General features: G+C 41.9%; 1 protein-coding gene across 1 annotated transcript in view; it reads left to right on the top strand.

Annotated features, from left to right (window-relative positions):
- NSMCE2 (NSE2 (MMS21) homolog, SMC5-SMC6 complex SUMO ligase) overlaps window positions 1–18,934 on the top strand; it is a 304,600-nt gene that overhangs the window by 256,164 nt on the left and 29,502 nt on the right. The window lies entirely within an intron of this gene.

The raw sequence follows: 18,934 nt of genomic DNA, 5'->3' as shown, positions 1-18,934 counted from the left end.
TATTTTTTTCCTTTTAAATATATCTTTATTAGTTTTTAACAATATATACAGTATTATAGTACAGCAATAAATCACAATTTAAAATCTTGCATTTATCCCATTGGCCATCGCTCCTCTCCCCAAGTCATAGTCACTTAACAAACTGCTTCGCTGTCAGTCTTCTTACTAATAAATTATCCTCTTTTCAATTGCCTAATTTTAATAATAATAGTCATACTTTGTCATTTGTCCAAGATCTCACCTGATCTAAGGTGATTTAAATTGCTCTTGCTCTGACACATAAGCTGATAAATGGTTTCCATATAACCTCAAACAAATTCCTTTTTAATTTTGCATTGTATGGTAATTTTTCAGCTAAGGCTGTGGCCTATACGCTGTTTAGCCAATTATGTGTCAATATATTCTCTAATTCTAATTCTTGACTGTATACCAGTGGTTCTCAACCTGTGGGTCCCCAGGTGTTTTGGCCTACAACTCTCAGAAATCCCAGCCAGTTTACCAGCTGTTAGGATTTCTAGGAGCTGAAGGCCAAAACATCAGGGGACCCACAGATTGAGAACCACTACTATAATGTTTCATTCATTGTTCTCTTCCTTGATCTATAGCAGAGGTGTCAAACCTGTTTTCCTTGAGGGCCACATCGGCCTTATGGTTGCTTTTAAAGGGCCATTAAGTCCATGGATGGAGAAACCGTGTATACAGAGGACCAACTATTATATTTTACATAGTAGTCAGTGCTCTTTAATTTTTACCCAATTTGGATCGCCAGATGTTATTGAATTATAATCAGACAGTAATGGGAATTGCAACCCAACAGTATTTGTAGCTATGAAGTTGGGAAAAGGTTAAAGGAAATTGTAACGTCCGACATCATACCCACAAGCCTTGTATCTAAATTCAAATCCCCATAATCCTGATGAAGCAGAACAAACAATAAAGCCTTCTAGACGTTATTATATTACAAGTCCCATTAGCTCTAGTCATGGTGCCTTATGATGAAGAATACAGGAGTTGTAGTCCAGCATTTGGAGGACCACATAAAATGATACAACAGGCCTGATTTGCTACATGTGAACTATAGACAGAGGCAGGTAAAAATTATTATTATTATTTGGATATTATTTGATATTTCATTCGTATTCAACACATCCTGCACAAGTTAGAAGCTGTGACCTAAGAGATCTCCATCCCCATCTCAAGCCATAGGAAAATCTGCTAAGTATGTGCTTTCACTTTACTTAGGTGATCCCTCATATCCTGAGGATGATGGTCATCCAAGTGTAGTGTCTTGACAGTGGGTCCGTAAGTGGCTGTGGAACCCTATTCTTGATCCTCATGTTCTCCCACAGTGAAGACATTGGTTTCCAGCTGGAAGGCGGTCCTGGTCAGGGTTGGCTTGACGTACCTTCTTCTTGGCACGTTTCTCTCTTTCGCCCTCCATTCATGCCTCTTCAAATTCTGCAGCACTGCTGCTCACAGCTGACCTCCAGCTAGAGTGCTCAAGGGCCAGGGCTTCCCAGTTTTTGGTGACTATGCCAGAGTTTTTCAGGTTTATTTATTTTATTTATTTATTTACTTTACTTCTATACCGCTGTTCTCAGCCTGGGGGCGACTCACAGCGGTGTACAACAACAGAAAACAGCAAGTTCAAGCCACAATATGAAAACAATTCACAATCTAACACTATACAAAAGTTAACACTATACAAAAGTTAATTGGCTTTGAGCCCATCTTTAAATCTCTTTTCCTCCCCGCCAACATTCCATTTTTCGTTCTTGAGTTCGGAGTAGAGCAACTGCTTTGGGAGACGGTGGTTGGGCATCCCGACAATGTGGCCGGTCCAGCGGAGTTGATGGCAGAGGACCATCACTTCAATGCTGGTGGTCTTTGCTTCTTCCAGCACACGGACATTTGTCCACCTGTCTTCCCAAGAGATTTGCAGGATTTTCCGAAGGCAGCGCTGATGGAATTGTTCTAGGAGCTGCATATGACGTCTGTAGACAGTCCACGTTTTGCCGGTATATAGCAGGGTTGGGAGGACAATAGTTCTATAAACAAGCACCTTGTTATCCCTACTGATGTTCCGGTCCTCAAACACTCTCTGTTTCATTCGGAAAAATGCTGCACTCTCAGAGATCAGGCGGTGTTGTATTTCAGTGTCAATGTTAACTTTTGTGGAGAGGTGGCTGCCAAGGTAGCGGAAATGGTCAACATTTTCTAATGTTACACCATTAAGCTGTATCTCTGGCATTGGAAAGGGATTGGGTGGAGACTGCTGGAAGAGCACTTTGGGCATTTGGACAACGTGGCCAGTCTAGCGGAGTTGATGGCGTAGAAGCATCACTTCAAAGCCGGTGGTCTTTGCTGCTTCCAGCACGCTGCTGTTTATCCGCCTATCTTCCCAAGAGATTTTCAGGATTTTTCGGAGCCAATGCTGATGGAATCATTCCAGGAGTTAATTGTGACGTCTGTAGACAGTCCACAGTATGTGCATGGTACAATAGATTGCACCCGTGGTGGTGGTGCGGAGGGAGGGGGACCTAGAAGTTTTTTTTTTTAAGTAAATAGGCCTCAAGGAATAGGTTTGCCTTTATAAGCAGGCTCATGAAAAGGTGTTTGCATACTGGCTCTCATGCCTTTTCAGATTTCCCCCCCTTTCCCCATTATTTGTTCAGGTGGCACTGGTCGATTTGTGCACTTCTACAGCTGTTCTTGCAATGCTTTGGAGTGGTATCATTGCCTGGTGAAGCTAAGGAGTCCTGCTCCACCTTCGGAAAGCCGAAGTGTTTTCCCAGACCCGGCACAACCTTTTCCCTTTAATGCCCCGTTGTCTTTGGCAGTGATGGTCAAATTATTTTATGTGTAATACATAAACTTTGGTCAAGTGTGTAGTCATCCAGGAATGTGTAATCCCAGATAATAGCGCCTCTCATGGAACCCTGCTGACTTGCTGATGACTCGGATTTCTATTTCTTCACCTCTTTTGGGTGTGTGGAAACGGGAGAGAGAGAGTGAGCAAAAGTACCTTGTCAGGAGGAAGTTTCTCACTGGAAAAAGTCTCTCTATTTACAACATGGCCTCATCATGACTCAACGGTTTTACTGGACACCCACCCTTTCAACCTCTTTGGAACCCGACTTTCTATTCCTTGCAAAGCCTATAGATTCTGCTGAATATTTCTCTTTTTTTTAAAGCGTCTTTTTTGCGTCTATTTTTTTACATTTGGATATTCCATTTCTGGAATGGAGTGGCACATGGGGTCCTTTTTCAAATGATTTATACAGGGGGGAAAGACATCACTTTGGGTTTTCCTCATCTAGACATTGTGAAAATGTTTAGAGTTTTTGTGCAAATGTTAACTGCAATGGCTTCTTACAAAGAAATAATGAGCACTTTGTATTGTCTAAGGCTTTCATGGCCGGAATCACTGGGTTGTTGTAGGGTTTTTCGGGCTATATGGCCATGTTCTAGAGGCATTCTCTCCTGACGTTTCACCTGCATCTATGACAAGCATCCTTAGAGGTAGTGAAGTCTGTTGGAACTAGGAAAATGGGTTTATATATCTGTGGAATGACCAGGGTGAGACAAAGAACTCTTGTCTGTTGGAGCTAGGTGTAAATGTTTCAACTGACCACCTTGATTAGCATTTGATGGCCTGGCAGTGCCTGTGTAGTCTGACATGGTGGTTCTTAAAGTGGTCCAGCATTTCTGTGTTCTCAAATAATATGCTGTGTCCAGGTTGGTTCAGCAGGTGCTCTGCTATGGCTGACTTCTCTGGTTGAAGTAGTCTGCAGTGCCTTTCATGTTCCACTCTAACAACCACTCTAACAACCACCATGTCAGACTACACAGAGAAGCCATTGAAATCCACAAGCAGGTGGACAATTTCAACAGAAAGGAAGAAACCATGAAAATGAACAAAATCTGGCTACCAGTATTAAAACACTCTAAAATTACAACAGCAAAACAACAGAGAGGAAACAATCAAGGACATCTATTCACCTCTCAACAAAAGATTGCCCCAGGCACTGCCAGGCCATCAAATGCTAATGAAGGTGGTCAGTTGAAACATTCACACCTAGCTCCAGCAGACAAGAGTTCTTTGTCCCACCCTGGTCATTCCACAGATATATAAACCCATTTTCCTAGTTCCAACAGACCTCAGTACCTCTGAGTATGCTTGCCATAGATGCAGGCAAAACGTCAGAGGAGAATGCCTCTAGAACATGGCCATATAGCCCGAAAAAACCTACAACAACCCAATGAGCACTTTGATTATGTTTCGTATTAAATGCTTTTTCCAGGCACCAGAATCCCTAAACCAAGAGTCCTCAAGCTTCTCTAGCAGAAGGGACAGTTCATGGTACCTCAGGCTGTATGGGGGCCAGATTATAGTTTGAAAAAAGTATGAATGAATTCCTTTGCACACATATCTTATTTGTAGTGCCAAAAAAATGAAAGAGCAATACAATATTTAAAATGAAGAACAATTTTAACCAACATTAATTCAGTGGGAAGTATGGGCCTGCTTTTAACAGATGGGAGAGTCAAATTAATTAGGATTGTTGTTGTCATGTGCCTTCAAATCATTTCAGATTATTTTTATATTCACCCTCTCTCACCCTGGAGCCCCCGGTGGCGCAGTGGGTTAAACCCCTGTGCCGGCAGGACTGAAGACCAACAGGTCGCAGGTTCGAATCCGGGGAGAGGTGGATGAGCTCCCTCTGTCAGCTCCAGCTCCCCCAGCAGGGACATGAGAGAAGCCTCCCACAAGGATGATAAAAACATCAAATCATCCGGGCCTCCCCTGGGCAACGTCCTTGCAGACGGCCAATACTCTCACACCAGAGCGACTTTTCTCAAGTCGCTCCTGACACAAAAACATAAACAAACAAACAAAAAAAAAAACGGAAGGGGACTCAGAGCAGCTTACAAGTTATATGTATATACAATATATTATATTATTAGCATAGCACAATATTAGTATTATATTTTACCATATTGTACTATTCCATTATTGTACTATTGTATTGTACTATACTAAATGACATTGGAGGGCTGTATACAATCCATGAGCCTTAGTTTTTAGATTCCTGCCCTAAACAGAAGTTAGAAATTCTCTGCTAAACATTGCTACCAGTTTCCCCATAGAAATTGAACTTTCCTTTCCATACAGCAAAGTGAAAAGGTATTTTCGTGTGTAGCAGTGATATGTCCTGAATTTTCCTGTATAAATTGTTTGCTCTTCTTCTTGGTCTCCGTGCATCACACGTATGGATTTGTACCTGTGTATTGTTACTTTCTCATGTGATCCCTCATTGTCCGAGTAAGATTGTCCTCCAAGTGCGGTGTCCTGGCCGTGGGTACGTAGGTGACTGTAGAGCCCTATTCTTGACCCGCATGATCTCCTGCAGTTAGGGCATCGGTAACTGGGTAGAAGGCGGTCCCGCTCAGGGTTGGCATGACACGCCTTCCTCTTGGCATGTTTCTCTCTTCCGTCCTCCATCCTTCACATTCTACAGCACTGCTGGTCACAACTGACTTCCAGCTAGAGCACTTTAGGGCCAGGGCTTCCCAGTTCTTGATGTCTATGCCACAGTTTTTAAGGTTGGTTTGAGCCCATCTTTAAATCTCTTTTCCTGTCCACCAACATTCTGTTTTCCATTCTTGAGTTTGGAGTAGAGTAACTACTTTGGGAGATGGTGATTGGGCATTCGGACAGCATGACCAGTCCAGCGGAGTTGATGGCAGAGACCATCACTTCAGTGCTGATGGTCTTTGCTTCTTCCAACACACTGACATTTGTCCGCCTATCTTCCCAAGAGATACAATACACAGATGGCCATTCTTAAGAGCATCATTAACAGGCAAGCAAACATTGTGTGATGGGCATTTCTTGTTGCTAAGGTTCACGACAGTAGCCAATATAGGGCAAACAAATTAACATGACTGTGTGATGTGGCTGCCTAACCCTCCCATAATAATTGCAAACAAGTAGGCATAGATCAACATCGGAAACATAATCCCATGAGGTTTCCAACTCATTAAAGCGATTTCCTTTCATTTCTGTTAGATGTTACTGATGACTGGGTCTGACTGGCACCATTATTCATTAAGGTTTAGGTTCTTTGGTTAAGTTAGTTGAATGTTGTTCAATCTTTTATAGTTTCATTATGTGTTTACTTGACATACAATAGAATTAAGTAGAGATACAGTGTCTTTCATACATTCTTACCAGAACCATGGGCCATCCAGTGGCTGACAAAACAGTATAGTACTTAGACTGTTGGACTGGAAAATCCAGGCTCAAATTGCCACTTGACCATAAAGCCCATGCAGTAACACATCTGCGTGTCAACTACCTCATAAAGTAGTTGTGACATTAAAATTGGAGAGGAGAATCATGTATGCCACCTTGAGCCCATTGGAGAAAAGGTGGGGTGAAATTAAACAAATAGTCATTCATGAAATTGGCATAGATGCAAGCTAGAGAAGATTGTGTCACCTGATGTCTATTAGCAATCCTACTTTCTAGTGTTACAAGAGAACATTGAAGGGGGTAGAGCAGAGATGGGCAAGATGTAGCCTTCATGGTGTTTTTGGAGTGCAGTACTCACCCTTGCCATTTGTTACACTGGCCAGGAGTGATGGGTGTGACAGTCAAACAGCACCTAGTGGGCCACATATTGCTTATCCTTTGTGCAGAGAGTGTGTATTCCTGGGTTCCATTATTATGAATAGACAAACTCAATAAACATCGATTTTGCCTTCCTATGCATCTTCTGGTCTTCTCACTCCAGCCCTTTCCAATGCATCTGCATTCTGTATTGGGTGTGGCTTTCTTGGGTGTTCAAAATAATTTACTTTCATGACTACCACAAGAATTGGTGACGTTTATCTGGCTTAGATAGCTGTTAACAAAGTTCACAGAGATTCACAGATTCACAGCACTGGAAGGATCATCAAAGGTTGTTGGGTCTGCCCCCTTTTTTTGAAGGCAATCCATGGCTGTCATAGCTCTAAAAGGTAAAAGGCAAAAACTGGGTAGCATTCAATTAAACACACAGAAAAAGAAGAAGAAATGCATTTCTGGATGGTCAAAGGAAGGTTGTTTATTGGTAGGAAATCCAATAAACGTATGGATGTTGGCTTATGGCTTATGGATGTTCTTGTGACCTTCTTCAGAATCAAACACCAGAAATTTCTGAAACATATGCTGTCAATAAAATTGAAGTTTGAACCTCAGTAGCCCCAGCAACCTATGTTTACTGCTCTCTCAGCCATTTTTCATAGGGCTTGGTTTCCAGACACTTTATGTTCTTGGTTGCCTTCCTTTCAACACACTTCAGCTTGTGATGAAGAAGAAGAAGAACTTAATTTTTCTACCCCACCTCTCTGAAGGGACTCGGGGGGGGGGGGGGGGCTTACATGAGTCAAGCCCAGGCAACATACAATTAAGAGCAGAACAATAACAAATTACAATTAGCACAAAACAGCATAACAATAATAACAAGAGACCAATTTTGGAAGGGGGAAGAAGGCCAATATGTGAACTAATTAAAGGGTAGGTGGTTCAATAAGGTGGATAGAAACATATAATAGCATAGGAAATATAATGGAAACAGAACAATTTAACAGGATCAGGATCAATTCAGTTTAACTTACAAATACGAATAATACTGTAATATAGGAATTCAGATTAAATTATGAATTCAAGTCACGATACAGGTTGTTTCCCATAGGAGTCGTCAGTCGAAAGCACGACGAAACATCCACATCTTTAATTCCTTGCGGAATGTGGCTAGGGAGGGTGCCAGCCTAATCTCCCTAGGGAAGGAGTTCCATAGACGGGGGCCACCACCGAGAATGCCCTTTCTCTCGTCCCCACCAGCCGCGCCTGAGATGGGGGCGGAAGCGCGAGAAGAGCATCCTCGGAAGATCTTAAGGATCGTGTGGGTTCGTAGGGGAGGAGGCAGTCACGCAGATAGGTAGGTCCTGAACCATTTAGAGCTTTATAGGTCAGTGGTTCTCAACCTGTGGGTCCCCAGGTGTTTTGGCCTTCAACTCCCAGAAATCTGGGATTGCTGGGAGATGTAGGCCAAAACACCTGGGGACCCACAGGTTGAGAAACATTGTTATAGGTAATAACCTGCACCTTGAATTGGGATTGGATACTTATTGTCAGCCAGTGGAGTTGTTTAAACAGGAGGGTTGACCTTCTTAAAACTGTAGTGTTCATCTCTGATCTCACACTACACAGTTATAGTGCTATGATCCCACTTCTACTGTCATAGCAATATTCATAGAATCCTGGAATTTGGGTTATGAGCATGGATCTTCAGAATTCTTGGCCAGAGAGCTCGAGCCATCAAAATATGGATCCCTGGATGCCACAGGATGATTTATTCTCTGGTTTTATCCTTGCCAAAAATGACCCTCAAATTCCATCTGCTTTCCAACTATCTCTAAAACATTATTGTTTCTGCCATCATTGACTTTTAGTATTGTGTTATCCACATGGATTCTTGTATCTTTTTGCTGTCACAATATGTTACAACGACACACACAGCATGCATGTGAATCCCAGAGTTAAAAAACAGATAAGGCTGAATGTTATTCTAAAAACTTGCTGTTCCAAAACACAATAAAGAGTATCCAATTTTTCCACGAATATGTTGTCTAAGATAACAGCTTGTGAAATAGGTCAATATAGTAATAAAGACAGTGTTCCAGATCATCTGCTTTGCAAAGGATGATTCAGAAAGATTCTTCCAAAAGGCCACGGGACCTATTTTTGCAATCTGCTCTCAATCTTTATCTGCAAGATAAGCATCATTATTAAAATAACCTAGTAATGCCCTTTTAGGTTCAGGGACTATTTTGTACCCTGTAGTTTAAATTAATGGATGAATATCTATCTAAGAGAGAACCATTGTGGTTTGTGTAGTGGTTTGAGTGTTGGTTGTAACCCTGGAGACCAATATTCAAATTCCAGTTCACCCATAGAAACCCAGTGGGTGACCTTGGACCAGACAATTCTCACAGCTTCAGAGGAAAGAAAATATTTTCCCCTTCTAATAGACCCATGAAAGCTGTGTCTTGAGGCCACCATGTATTGGAAAGAACTTGAAGACATACAGTAACAACTATCACAAAAGATATAGCTGAAAGGAACTTATGCTTGCATGGCCAAGCATCTTCTACAGTATGTGCCAATAGATCAGATGCTACATATGAGTTACATACCATTGATACAGTCACTTTAAAGACATTTTCTTTCTGCACTGTTGCAACTAACTAAATTTTAAGACTGTTCAGTATATGTGATGAACTATGACAAGTTTTGACCATTGGTTTGGTGTAACTAATCGGAATCTGAATAAGTTCTGACCCAACTTACCTGTCCGAACATATTTCCTCTTATGAACCATCTAGAACCTTGAGATCGTCCGGAGAGGCTCTGCTCTCGGTCCCGCCTTCGTCACAGGTACGCCTGGCAGGGAGGAGAGACAGGGCCTTTTCAGTAGTGCCCCCCCCCCCAAGCTATGGAACACCCTTCCTAGAGAGCTTAGATCTGCTCCTTCCCTCTTAACGTTTCGGAAGCAAGTCAAAACGTGGTTGTTTGAGCAAGCATTCACAAACACAGAGTAACGGATATGGATAAATGATATAGGAAATTGATGATTGACGATGGAATCGGACAATGCTTGACAATAAGGAGACGCCAGTGATGTTGTTTTTATTGTTGCTGTGGTTTATGTAATTGTAATGTTTTTAAATTGTATTGTGATACTATTTATACTGTTTTGTTGGAAACCGCCTTGAATCGCCGATAGGCTGAGAAAGGCGATATACAAATACAGTAAATAAATAAATAAAAAATAAATAAATAACCTCTAGGTCTCCCTATCACGGGAAATTGGTTAGTGCCAGAGGATGCTTTCATTGAAATAAGGTAGCAAATGGATGCACATTTTTGTCGAGTGAGTAAAGATGCTATCAAAAATGGGTTGCTGTAAGTTTTTCGGGCTGTATGGCCATTTTCCAGTAGCATTCTCTCCTGGCGTTTTGCTTGCATCTATGGCAGGCATTTCACAACCTCTGTGGATGCCTGCCATAGATGCAGGAGAAACATCAGGAGAGAATACTTCTGGAACATGGCCATACAGCCTGGAAAACTTGCATTTTGCCTGCACCTATAACAGGCATCCTCAAGTTTTCAGGCTGTATGGCCATGTTCCAGAAGCATTCTCTCCTGATGTTTTGCTTGCATCTATGGCAGGCATCTCACAACCTCTGTGGATGCCTGCCATAGATGCAGGTGAAACATCAGGAGAGAATGCTTCCGGAACATGACCGTACAGCCCAAAAAAACTTACAGCAACCCAGTGATTCCAGCCATGAAAGCCTTTGAGAATACATTGCTATCAAAAATGCTGAACTTCAAGAGAAAACTTCAATTTCATTGTGTTCGATACCCAAAATAGGTCTAGCACCTTGGATCACTCCTTGAAGTTCGAGCTAAAACCTAGAACCAATGCTTAGATTTGTATGATGAAAACAAGTTACAGAACACAAAACAGAGACTTCCTTACCAATATATATAGCTTGATTTCCATTATTCGTCATTGCTTTGAGTCCCTTCTCCATTCATTTGTTATGTCTTTCCTTCTTTCTCTCTCCCATTTGTTCCAATCTTCTGGTTGTAATAATAGCTTGGATATTTTGCCTGTTCCTCTACTAAAAAGGGGGGAAACAGGCTGGGACTTGGGCTTTGAGTGGAAAAACCCGTGGCCCAGTATCCTAACATCCCTAGTGCTTTAAAAGGCACTATTCTTCCTGGGAAATTGTTCCCAGAATCAAATTGCGATGCCTTTAAAACAAAGATTGAAAGAACCAAGACTGTCTCACATCCTTGGGACGCTGACCTCTGACTGAACTGCCCGGAATAATCACCTTTAAGTTCTTTTACTCGAAGGGCTGTTTATTGCTTTAGGAGGAGCAGTGAAGTCCATCATTGCTCACCGTACAATTGTGTTGTGAAATCTTAATTGTTCAGAGGGGTGTGACCCCGTGGCGTAGAGTTTATTTTTAAATTTCACTGCTTTATCTGTGAGAAGTCCAAATAGGTGATTCACTTCTGCAAATCCAAATATTGGTGTATAGCTCCATAAAACAGGGCTTCTGTTCTCTTCAGGTGGATTAAAGAACAAAGGTCCCTCTATCTCTGTTCAACCTGGAGCAAGCACTGTCTCGAATTCCAGGTTTCTACTCAATTCTTCTTCAGACTAGATATTAAAAAGGAAAAGAAATCTATCACAGGGGCTGGTGTTCTAGGACAAGTCCTCGGATTCGTCTCCTCCTGCCCCCAGTCTTTCGATGAAGGTTAAGAATCAGCACAGATGTTTAATTAGGTTAAAGAACAGAACATTTTGGCACTTTATGGATGATGGCCAAGATCTATTTGTAGCTGATAAGAGTGTAAAGTTCCATTAGCATTCTTGCATGAGAGTCAGGAAGGATGAAGGTAGGCAGCCTTTCAATGGTTGGTCATTGGGGTCAAAACGTGGAAATGTGCTGAAGTGCAATCCAACAGCCATTGCAAAAAACAACAAAACTTGTGTATGCAGGTGCAGCCAGCTCTCTGCATTCAATAGAGTTAGAGGTGCAGGATCTCCACAAAAGTGAGAAACCTTAAATTAAAAAGTCACTACCTGAGAGAATGCCTCTCTAAGAATCTCTAGGTCCTCCGTAACAACTCTGTGGTCAACATCTTCTGGAAGTTGACCACAGAAACACATTGGAAGGCCTAGAGCAGTGTTTCTCAACCTGGGGGTTGGGACCACTGGAGGGGTCGCGAGGGGGTGTCAGAGGGGTCACCAAAGACCACAAGAAAACACAGTATTTTCTGTTGGTCATGGATGTTCTGTGTGGGAAGTTTGGCCCAATTCAATCGTTGGCAGGGTTCAGAACGCTCTTTGATTGTAGGTGAACTATAAATCCCAGCAACTACAACTCCCAAATGTCAAGGTCTATTTTTCCCAAACCCCACCAGTGTTTACATTTGGGCATATTGAGAATTCGTGCCAAGTTTGGTCCAGATCCATCATTGTTTGAATCCATAGTTCTCTCTGGATGTAGGTGAACTACAACTCCCAAAACTCAAGGTCAATGCACACCATACCCTTCCAGTATTTTCTGTTGGTCGTGGGTGTTCTGTGTGCCAAGTTTGATTCAATTCCATCGTTGGTGGAGTTCAGAATGCTCTTTGATTGTAGATTAACTATAAATCCCAGCAACTACAACTCCCACAGGACAAAATCAATACCCTCCCCCAATCCCACCAGTATTTAAATTTGGGTGTATTGGGTCTTTGTGCCAAATTTGGTCCAGTGTATAAAAATACATCCTGCATATCAGATATTTACATTACTATTCATAACAGCAGCAAAAATGACAGTTATGAAGTAGCAATGAAACTAATTTTATGGTTGGGGGTCACCATAACATGAGGAAGCGTATTAAGGGGTCATGGCATTAGGAAGGTTGAGAACCACTGGCTTAATATTTCAACCAAACCCTGAATTATAAAATTCTCAAAAGTCAATCCTGCAAATATGGAAGGACAACTGCATTTGATATGTTATGCTAGTTCAAGGTTGAACAAAGGGCACTGTGGCACCAAATGCAGTCTTTTCTTTTTAATGTTCCTTGAGCCCTAAAGACTCCCCTTTTTCTGCACCAAAAATGATGAATTCCTTCTGTAAGGAACCACCAGTAGAGTAAATTTGCCTTTTAAATATGCACCCTTTTGCACTGTTTAAGACCTTTAAAGGGGACTTCTGGTTACCTTTAACTTTTCCTCCCTCTTTTTTTGACAGTCCATGTGCCCTAAGAAGTTCCTGTTAAGAGAAGTTTGGCCCTTAATCCCTTAAACCCAACACGCCTTACCAGTGCAGTGCTGCAAGATAATGATGATTTGATAGCTTTATTATCCTGTAAGATTGCACAGATTTTTTTTAATGCTATAATCTTGCACAGAGCCATCGTGATGTTTGAGTATTGGACTAGGAATCTGAGAGACTACTTTATGAATCCCTAATCAACCACTGAACTTCATCTAGTAACCTTGGAGAAGTCATACATTTCTTTGAGCAGTGATCCTCAACCTGTGGGTCCCCAGTTGTTTTGGCCTTCAACTCCCAGAAATCCTAACAGCTGGTAAATTGGCTGGGGTTTCTAGGAGTTGTAGGCCAAAACACCTGGGGACCCACAGGTTAAGAACCACTGACTTAGAGGAAGCCAATGGCAAACCACAAGAAACCCCTGTGATAGGCTTTCCATAAACTGGAGTTGACTTGAAGGCATAAATCAAGTTTTGCAACAGTGGAGTCTATCCCATAGCCAGTTTTCAATCTGATGGACTGGGCTCCTGTCCACAAAAGTGTATAAAATACGTTAGTTTGAAGGTTGAGGTATCACAAGACTCTCTGATGTTCTTGCTACTGCAGTCTTCATGAGGTCTTTTCCCCCAGGAAATAACTTATCCTAGCTCACCATCCTGTTTTGAATCTTCTCTAAGTATTGACCATAACTGTGTCTTCTGCTAACGAGACCAAATGTTAATAGACTGAGGAACTCATTTCTTAGCAATCAAGGCTGGATTTTCACCTAAGTTACTCACTCACAAAATAAGTATTTGTCCACCAATTAGTTTTTGGTTACACAAAACAGAACGGACCCACCTGGTCACTTCTATACTATTCTTAGGACCTTATCACATTAGCCATTTCTGAGACTCTTTGAAGATGATTTGGATCGGGTCCTATCACATGAGGTTTGCCTCATTCTGTCAGTAATCCATTGGAGTCCATTTGCAAAACATAGCAGAAACGAAGCAATTGCACATGGGATTCTATACAATTTTATACGTTGCTGAGATGCTGTTTTTACGTGTAATTAGAAAATCAGTTTGTATTCCTTGAGCTAAAATCCCGCAAGAATTGTAATTCGAGACTTCCAGGCTTCATCACGGCACAATATTATGATTTTTTTAAAAAAAGTAATTCAAATGAATTGAGAAGAGCGGGACTTCCATGGTGTGATGAGTCAAAAGTGTAGTATTTTCAGATTGTAAGGGTCATAACAATCAAATGTGATGGGGAGAGTAGGCATCCCATCTGAATACAATATGCATCCAGTTCTAAAAAATATATAGGATGCATATGAAGACAATGATGCTGGGGAAAGTGGAAGGCAAAAGGAAGAGGGGCCGGCCAAGGGCAAGATGGATGGATGGCATCCTTGAAGTGACTGGACTGACCTTGAAGGAGCTGGGGGTGGTGACGGCCGACAGGGAGCTCTGGCGTGGGCTGGTCCATGAGGTCACGAAGAGTCGGAGACGACTGAACGACTGAACAACAACAACAAATTGATATAAACAGATTATATCCCAATGTGATCAGCCCAAGCAGCCAATGCAGGTGGTCACAAGCCTGGTCTTGAAGGTAGTGTGCTGTGCGCATCTTGCTGAAGCAAAGGGAGGAGCTCTGTGTGACATTGTTTTGCTGATTTTACAGCGGTATTACTCTTTAGGTCAGCTTGACACATACTGAGTAGAATTGTGAAGCAACTTAATTCCTGTTTCTCAATTGGATCAGACTGTAAGGGATAATAGTATGAAGCTGCTCCAGAATTCAGTAAATTCTGCTATCCAGAAGTTATACCTAACGTTTAAGTAGAATTTCTTCTCTTTGGATTTTCTTGTAACTATGCTGGCACGAAGCCTAGAGCCTTCTGGAGCCATGTAAGACTACACTTGAAATTTCAATTAGCAGCTCATCTTCTGGTCATGGAAAAAGCCCGTGTCTCGTAATGCTCATTTCCCAACACGTTCTGATATGACCTACTCACTCGTTTTATCTTGTTGAATCTTCTTGTTGTGTGGGAACACAAAGAGTTGCAAAAGAGAGTGAAATTGTTTGCTCACAAACAAAATCGGAGTTGAAACTTGCAAACACCCTCTGGTTTCTACACATTCCATTTCGCTTGCTTTCAGAAAAGACCTCCTAACCATAAACATAAATACTGATCCCAATTTTGTGGTGTGGCTCTTTGCATGCAACTATACCGTAGAATCAATACAGTCTTCTGGCACCACTTTTAACTGCCTTGACTCAATGCTATGGGATCTTGTGAGTTGTAGTTTGGTGAGGCACCAACACTCTTTGACAAAGAAGAGTAAAGGCTTTGTAAGGCTACAACTCCCATGAGATGATAGCATTGAGGCATAGCAGTTAAAGTGGTATCAGATTGCATTTATTCAACTGTGTACAAGATGCAACCTCTGTCTCTACAGTGGTTCTTGTACCAAGGTGAACTCTACATCTTTATGCTTTGCAATTGCAACCCCCCCCAAAACAAAAACAACCCCCCAAAAAACAAACCAAAAACAAAGCAGTATCACTCCATATATGTTAATAATTATATGTTCAATATTGCTAGGTTTTATTGGACCTATTTTGTGTGTGTTTGTGTGTGTGTGTGTGTGTGTGTGTGCATGCAGAGGTGGCCCTAGGTAATGGGAGTTCTGTGTGCCATATTTGGTTCAATTCCATCATTGGTGGAGTTCAGAATGCTCTTTGATTGTAGGTGAACTATACATCTCAGTAACTACAACTTGCATATGTCAAGGTCTATTTCCCCCCAAGAGCACCTCAAGAGCGCTCCTGGGCAAAATAAACTATACTGCAAATGCTTACTTTGCGTAATGGGTTGAGCCGCCCCTGTGTGTGTGTGTGTGTATCGAATGTATGGACAGATGCAGAAGCTATGTGTTATGTACAAAATAGTTAAATGCAAACTGCAGCCAGGAAATCAGAAAACGTTTACTTCTTGGAAGGAGAGCAATGATCAGTCTCGATAAAATAATTAAGAGTAGAAACATCACACTGACAACGAAGACCTGCATTGTTAAAGCAATGGTATTCCCCGTAGTAACCTATGGATGTGAGAGCTGGATCATAAGGAAAGCTGAGCGAAGGAAGATAGACACTTTTGAACTGTTGGAGGAAAATTCAGAGCATGCCTTGGACCACAAGAAGATCCAACCAGTTCATACTAGAGGAAACAATGCCCAGCTGCTCACTGGAGGGAAGGATAGTAGAGGCAAAGATGAAGCACTTTCGTCACAAAATGAGAAGACCAGAAAGCTTGGAAAAGACAATGGTGATGGGGAAAATGGAAGGAAAAGCGAAGAGGGGCCGACCAAGGGCAAGATGGATGGATATTGTCCTTGAAGTGACTGGCTTGACCTTGAAGGAGCTGGGGGTGGTGACTTCCGACAGGGTGCTCTGGTGTGAGCTGGTCCAAGAGGTCACCAAAAGTTGGAAATGACTGAACTCTGATTTCAGTGGGAAGATAAAATGGTGTAAAATATGTAGCATTATGGCTCAAAGTGTGTGTGTGTGTGGGGGGGGGGGGGTATTGGTTTCTGGCCTTTGACCTTTATGTAGTTACCCCCATTGCTAAACCTCCTGACATTCCATTGAGGCCCTATCTACACTGCCATATAACCCAGTTTCTGAATCCAGGTTGTCTGCTTTGATCTGGATCATATGGCAGTGTAGACTCATTTCATCCAGTTCAGAGCAGATAATTTGGATTCAGAAACTGGATTATTTGGCTGTGTAGATCCAGTCTAACTAAGTTTATAAGACAGGGAGAAATCCTCTTTTCTTAGCATGAAAAAGAAGACTGATGTTGACTTTCTGCCTGTTGCCCAGGAAAGTGGCAGCCCTTCACGGTAGTGTAGGCGTTTGTTTCTTTCTCTAGGCAGATGTTCCCTCTCCCAGCTATTTTTATGTAGCTGCCTCTAGGACATTTTCTCTGTGCCAGAGATCACACCTACACCGTAGAAACCAGGTAATAAAACATCAGGCCTTTCACTTTCATTCGCAGCCTGCTGCATGACAGACTTCCCCATTAAGATGAGTTTCCCAGGAAGACAAGTTGATTAGTATTTCATATGCAGGATCTTGATGAAAGCAATGAGGTGACCATCCTAGAACCGTGAACAAGTTTTTTCCAACCAAAGAATGAGAAAAAAGGCTTGATTTTTGTTGTTGTTTATTGCCTTCAAGTCAACGTTGACTTACAGCAGCCCTATGAATGAGAGACCTCCAAGTCACCTTATCCTCAACAGCCCTGCTTAGGTCTGGCGGACTCACGTCTCTTGCTTCTTATCTCCAGTCATTCATTTCTAATAGATCCTGAAGCTGCCTGGAGCTGTGTACCTGCTCCCTGGCAAAACCCTAAGCTGAGCGGCAGTTGTGTGGGAGGAACCCTGGTCAGGGATATGTTCATTGTTTTAATGTGTTTTATTCATGCTGTTGCTCAAGTTCAAGTGTGCTTCAGAAAGAATGGTTCCAACTGCTGCCAATAAAAAGAAAGAAATTGCTTCTTTGAAGTTTTCAAATAATAGATATGTTATGAATGTTTGAAATAAATGTGTTACCATTTTTTAAATAATAATAATTAAGTAGTGGCTGATTTCTCCCATTTCAGTGGGGATGAATTCCCTCCAGATTTAAAGTTAGATTGAAAGGACTTATCTAAGGTGCTGAACCTGTTTTGAAGCTAGAGATCCACAAATTGACTGGACTCCATGTTGGATGCCCCCCTCCCCGCCCTTTTGTCTAAGAGAACCAGTTCCAATCCCGCTCTCTCTTAGGCGATCCCTCATTGTCCGAGTATGATGGCCTTCCAAGTGTAGTGTCTTGGCGGTGGATACGTAGGTGACTGTGGGGCCCTATACTTGATCCGCATGTTCTTCCACAAGGGAGGGCATTGGTTTCCAGGTGGAAGGCGGATCCAGTCAGAGTTGGCTTGACATGCCTTCCTCTTAGCACTTTTCTCCCTTTTTCCCTCCATTCATGCCTCTTCAAATTCCACATCACTGCTTGGTCACAGCTGACTTCCAGTTGGAGCACTCAAGGGTCAGGGCTTCCAATTTCTCGGTATCTATGCCACAGTTTTTAAGATTAGCCTTAAGCCCATCTTTAAATCTCTTTTCCTGTCCACCAACATTCAATTTTCCATTCTTGAGTTGGGAGTACAGTAGCTACTTTTGGAGATGGTGCTTGGGCATCTGGACAACGGAGTTGATGGCGTAGGTGCATCGCTTCAATGCTGGTGGTCTTTGCTTCTTCCAGCATGCTGATGTTTGTCTGCCTGTCTTCCCAAGAGATTTGCAGGATTTTTCAGCGGCAACACTGATGAAATTGTTCCAGGAGTGACATCTGTAGACAGTCCACATTTTGCAGACGTATAGCAAGGTTGGGAGGACAATGACTTTATAAACAAGCACTGTAGTCTCCCTACGAATGTCTTGATCCTCAAACACTCTTTGCTTCATTTGGAGAAATGCTGAACTCACAGAGCTCAGGTTGTGTCGATTTCCGTGTCAATATTGACTGTTGTGGAGAGGTAGCTGCCAATCCAACTAGATAGTATTGTTTATTTAGTCTATGTGTGGTTCGGTAATTGGACTACAACTATGCAGGTTAGAGTTTGAACCTCCACTCTGCCTTTTGCAGTATTTTTTTAGAATTTTTGTTACATATTAAAATTTGTATGAATATTCTTTTAGTTGTGCTCTCTTTTTAAATGATTGAAAGCCAGCTTTTCTTATTTGTTTATCTTGTTTATATCCGACTTTTCTTTTCAATGTGATTCAAAGCTGCTTACTGTCTTGCAACTTCTGCTCAAAAAGGGCAAAATGTACATTAAAGAAATAAATATAGACAAACTGGGACATTTTTAGTGGTCCCTTCGGAAGCAGATCTTGACAATATACTAACTCGCAGATCTTTCACTTTTCAGTGTATTGAGCATAAGTATGATTTGGTTTATATATGGTAGATCTTTTCCATCT

Source organism: Anolis sagrei, chromosome 4, assembly GCF_037176765.1.
Source record: "Anolis sagrei isolate rAnoSag1 chromosome 4, rAnoSag1.mat, whole genome shotgun sequence".
NCBI classification, from domain to species: Eukaryota; Metazoa; Chordata; class Lepidosauria; order Squamata; family Dactyloidae; genus Anolis; species Anolis sagrei.
The sequence above is the reverse complement of the archived record's forward strand: the minus strand, read 5'-3'. Positions and strand labels throughout refer to the sequence as shown.